A 5332-nucleotide genomic window follows, 5' to 3' on the forward strand; every position below is an offset into this window, starting at 1 on the left:
CCCCCACCCCCATCAGTCGCACAATTTTGGTGCTGTTTACTCATCCATTATCCATCTCTCTTTTTACAACACTCTCCCTCTCTCCATTATTTACTTGTCAAGTTTCCACTTTTTTTTTTTGTTGTCGCATTTTTTTAACTTGTCTTTTGTTTAAGTGTTTTTCGTTTGTCCGTTGCCTCCCCCTTTACCATTACCCTTTTAAAGATTTATAACATTAAAAAAAAATCAAAAGAGTATTCCTGTTCCAAAAAATATTGTTCCCCAAATGACATCCATCTGAGAAGTGATGGATATAGCTTTTGGGTCTCTGTTTTTTGTGTATATGTTAACAGTGAATGTGTGTTGCCTGTTAGTGTAGATCTATAACGTTAAAATAATTTTATAGTCCATAAAGAAACATGAAATCAAAGATAAAAGATGCTAATGAAATTAGCGTGTGGTGTTGTTCTGCCGGTTTGCATTCTTGTTTGTTGTTTGTTGTTTCTCCTGATTTATTTATTTTTTTCTTTTAAAAAGATGTTGTTGTGTGGTGCTCTGGCTCTTTGTGTGTAACTATCTCCTCTTCCCTGTTTTTTCTTTCCCCCTTTTAGAACCCATCTCCATGCCTGTTAGCTCATCGTTTGCCTAGCATGTCTMCGTGGCGTCCAAAAAAAAAAAAMMCAAACAAACAAAAACAAAAACTTTTTTAAGCAAAACAAACAAAAACACCACTGAAAAAAGTGCCATCGTCCTCCTTCTACCCAGTCATTATTTTTTGATGTCTTTTCCGAGCTCACCTGATCATAACCTGGTTCACCTCCTCCGCCGCTGCCAACTGACCTTTTGAACTTTTAGCTTTTTTTTTGGACTTTTTTTAGTATTTTTGTTTTTTCGGGGTTTCTTTTTCTTGTGTTTTTTTGTTTTTGTTTTTGTTTTTGTTTGCATGTGACCTCATTTGGATATGTTTTCTGGGAGGGTTTCAGGGAGGCAATAAGTAAGGTGGGCAAGAGGATAAATCAATGTGAAAAATATAAAAAGCTGCATTCGTATTAAAAAAAAAGACAGATTTTTATGAAAAGATCAAAAATGTTCTTTTTTTGGGGAAAAAAATCAAACCTGTGGCATAGTGACTTGCTTTCATTTTGATTTCTTGCATTTTGTTTTCCTCTTTCTGTAAGTTTTCAGTTTGTTTTTCTCTTTTTTTTTTCTTGATTTTAAGTAAACTTGAACGTTCACTACAGGAATTGGTGCGACATCTTGCTTCTGGTTGCTGATTTAGAAGAAAAAAAACGAAAAAAAAAAACACGGAGAAAGGAAAAATGAACACGGCGCCAGAAGCAGTCCGTGCCAGTTTCTCTGAGAAATAAGACTACTTCCGAACAGTTTTGAATAAAAACTGTCTGATCAATATTAGACTCTCTCAGAGCTCTGTAATGGTTTTTACATTTTTCAGGCAGTGTAAAGTTTTTTGATAAAGCCATTTTAAGTGGCTCTGTTTCTCATTCAAAGTCTATATATAGAACCACTTTTTTCTAGAGTAGTTTAAAGGTTTAAAAAAAAGAACAAAAAAAGACATTTGCCCTGTTTGGGGGGAGAAATGCTACCTACTTGTGTCACCTTTTGCTGAACTGACTCACAGATAGACAATCCGTGGTTTAAATGCACATGATGAAATGACCTATATTTTCTACTGTTTAAATGTATAGAAGAAAAAAAATACGATACCTGTAACCCGCGTTAATGTCGGTGCTTCTTGTGAGTTTAGTTGTGGTTTCATCACAAGTCTAACGGTCTTAAATGTCTCATGTTTTTCAAGAGAAGACTAAAAAAATCAGTTTACTTGAACAATAGACAAAGCCTTTCATATTACTATAATAGTTACTTTGTTATTTCTTTTCTTTTCTTTTTTTTAAGGAGTCCCTATTTGCTAAATTTCTTGTTAATTAGCTATATAAAATTCCTAAAAATATATATAAATATAAATATATCTATATCTATATATAATGTCAGCTTGTGAAGCATCAGTGTCATTATTTTATTTTCTCTCGTGGGAAACAATATTTAGATGTGTTTTGTTGTTCGGCAAAATGTCTTATTAAGAAAAAAAAAATACGACATCAGTGGAGTTTAGTGCCAAATTCTGAAGGTACTTCCTGCCTAGCGCGTCAGTGTATTTCTTGTGAAATAATTTGATAACATGGGTATTTTATTATAAGTGTTTTGTATGGATCCCTCATATTTAAAATATAGATTTAAAAAAAGAGTTTGTTAACTTGCTATTCTGTGGTCTTGTTGCCTGAAAATGTCATGTTTGCTTTTTTTTTCTTTGTAAAGATGTAAAAAAGTGCCCATGTGTCATATATATATATAAATATAAATATAAATATATCTATACACACACATATGCACACATGGACACACAAACACTCTCGTGCGAACCTTACAGTTTACTTTTTCAATGTGCATGAGAGCCCCTGAGTGTGAAAGCCTCTTCAGCAACCGCTACCGCCCCACGCCAACACACCCAAGCATCACGCTATTTTTTTTAGCCATTGTACAGCYGTTTTATCCATCGAAGCCTTACCACGAATCTTTGCACTCCTGTTTATACCCCATCGGTATCTCGCACARAGAAAAGTTTCAGCRTGCAGTGTTTTTCTTACTTCAKCCCGCTTTCGGCYRATTAAAAAGCCAGAGACTCGAGCCTTATTTCTCCRAATCYTCTTTTTGTKCAGTTCCAAACATTTCAGAGTCGTTTGTTTCTGATTGCGAGAATCATTACTGCTGTGTATCATGTCTGAGGAGCGTTCATGATGTAAGCACAGGGCAAGACTAGCTCGTTCGGCCTGGAATCTTTTGAGGAATTAAAAAAAGCACACGTCGCCGTTGGACCGGCGTAACAGAAAAGGAAGCGGGACGGTCCAAATGTCGCTGCTGTTCTTTTACTTTAGYGGAGACTTCTTCATACGTAAGTCTTGTGGTGTAATGGGCCAAAATCATGTATAGATGCCAAAGTTTGTTCTCGACATTCACATAGACGAGCCGTTTACATGGCACAGTGTTGTYAGTCTTATTCAACCCTCTACCCCCTCCCTGATAACAAGTTATGTCTGCAAAAAAACACAAAAAAAAAAGAGGCAGCATTTTTTTCTACAAAAGCTCACCAATCGCCTTAACCAGGGAGTCGTACCAGTATTATAAAAGTAGAAAATGTTGTCAGTCAGTGATATGTGCCAAGTCTAGATTCAGTGTTGTGTGCAGTTAACCTCCCACTTCCGCCATTTCGTCCACAGCAGAGGGGGGGGAAAAAATGAAGGGGAAATTAGAAGCTTGAAGGATGCTGCTCTGCTTTTCGGTTGTTGTCTCCCAGGCTGGCTGAGGTTATTGGAAACAAGGCCACGCCGAGGAGCATCTTATTGGAATAGCGACGGGGGAAATAAAGCGCTTGTTGGTTCGAGAGGAAGAGGTCACGTCTGCAAGTCCGTACAGGAAAAACAACAGCCAGCGCCAAGACGAAGGCGAMCTGGCTTTCATTAGATCCTCTCGGAGACCAAACTTTTGCTGATTTTTATGGACATCAGCAAGCAGAAATTACCTTCCTTTTGTCCTAATGCAGTACACAAGCCACAAACAGCTGTATGATAGCTGTGGAAATCTTAAAATTGCACATTTTTCACCTTCACCTGCACAGTTCCTTAAATGAGGGGGGGGCTACGTTCGTCACCCCAAATTGTAAAATTGCCAAATCGCACCAACGCTGCACAGTCTAGCGTGACGCATCTCGTCTTTGTTTCAATGTGGAAGCACAAGAGGGTCGTAAAAGCAGAGTTTCTGTGGAGCGGCTCACCTCAGGGGCTGTCATCGCCGATGCTCGTTGTAATCTTTCTATCTCGTCACTGTTCACTTCTCTGTTCTCCTTCTTTCTTAATTATCTTAAGTGCTATTTATCAAATAATGAAATCTGAAAGGACAAAAAAAATGATTCAAACTTGTTTATTTGCATTATGGCTTATGTCAAGTTTTTTGAGAAAAAAAATTGTTTTGTGTGTTCTCTCTTTTTGTGGCGTAAGAAAAAAAAAAGCTTGTCGTCTGTGAAAATTACCAGCTTTTTAATTTTTTTTTTTTGTTGTTGTTGCTGTTGCTTTTCTTTCCTTCCAGTTCTCGAAAAATGATTTCAGTAGTTTTATGAGTTATTGTCTTGAGAGAAGCCAAAGTCAATGCATTTCAGTGGATCTCGTAAAGCGTGATGTTTGTTTGTTTGACAACACTTCGAAATCTGTCACTGGATGGGATTTAAAAAGTACAAAAAATGCAGGCTTTCCTATTTCTACAACTGATTGTACTTATGCATTTTGTACCAGTGGAATTTTTTATACTGGAGATTAAAGGATACAAAAAAAAAAAATTAGAAAAAAGCTGTCTGGCCTGGTGGTGTGGCCTGACCCTGACTGATCCTGAGTATGATTTCTAGCTGGCATCAAGAAAGTTGGTTTTTGATATAAGATTTTCTAAAAGATCTTTGGCTTTATTTCTTTCACTTCTTTTTCCTCACTTAAATGTATTTTTTTCTACCTTTCTTTCTTTTCTTTTTTTTGGTTTTGTTTAATTTTTCCTCAAAACCAAGAGGGTAGTTGAGTGTCAGATTTTTTGCTTTAGCAAGTTTGTCTATACAACAGCGGTAAGTTTCATTTGACTTCTGTATTGTGTCTTCTACACGATAAGACGATTATAGAAAAAGAAGGAGTAGAAATATTTAGTCACCTTCAGTGGATTAATGTATTAGTTTAATAAAGAGATAAACTAATTAGAAACTTTTTTGCTTTTAGCTGTTTAGATTTTTCCCGTTACTCTGTCCTTCTCTGTGAACTAACTGTGTAGCTGAAGCAGTCAGAATTATTTTTGTAAACGTATGTTCTTGTGTGATGCAGTTTTTTGCTTCTGTCTCCTATATTAAACCATTTTTCCTAATACTTGTTTCTCTTTGTGTTGTTATGTTCCAGTGACCGTCTGATGTCGTACTGTTTCATACCTTTTATCGCTGCCATTTTCCGGTTTTTTTYTTCTTCTCTGTCGTTGTTTCTTTTCTCCCGTGTTTATATGTTGTCGAGTTATTATTTTTGCATTTTTTTTTCTGTTCTGACCACATAGTAAAGTTGACTCCATTACCCAAAAACAACTCAGTATGATGTTCTCATTAAACATAGTAAATATACATTGAGATGTGTGAATGTATATTACTGTGTAGCCCAAGTTGCTGCGCGACAGCCACCAAAAATAAACGGTAAATTAGGATGAAAAAAAAATTATGGATGATTAAAAAGTTCTACGTCTTTTTTTCCACCCAACTTAATGG

At 36.3% G+C, this 5332-nt stretch overlaps 1 protein-coding gene across 9 annotated transcripts in view; it reads left to right on the forward strand.

The window, feature by feature from the left end:
* The window catches only part of celf2 (cugbp, Elav-like family member 2), a 288250-nt gene extending 283301 nt beyond the window's left edge, over positions 1-4949 (forward strand). For all 9 annotated transcript variants that reach the window (XM_014022917.1, XM_014022919.1, XM_014022918.1 and 6 more), the window contains one exon: positions 591-4949. The gene's annotated coding sequence lies outside the window, so the exon portion shown is untranslated. The remainder of the gene's footprint in view (positions 1-590) is intronic.
* The last annotated feature ends 383 nt before the right edge of the window (positions 4950-5332 follow it).

The sequence above is a fragment of the Austrofundulus limnaeus genome, unplaced genomic scaffold (genome assembly GCF_001266775.1).
Source record: "Austrofundulus limnaeus strain Quisiro unplaced genomic scaffold, Austrofundulus_limnaeus-1.0 Scaffold349, whole genome shotgun sequence".
Taxonomy (NCBI): domain Eukaryota; kingdom Metazoa; phylum Chordata; class Actinopteri; order Cyprinodontiformes; family Rivulidae; genus Austrofundulus; species Austrofundulus limnaeus.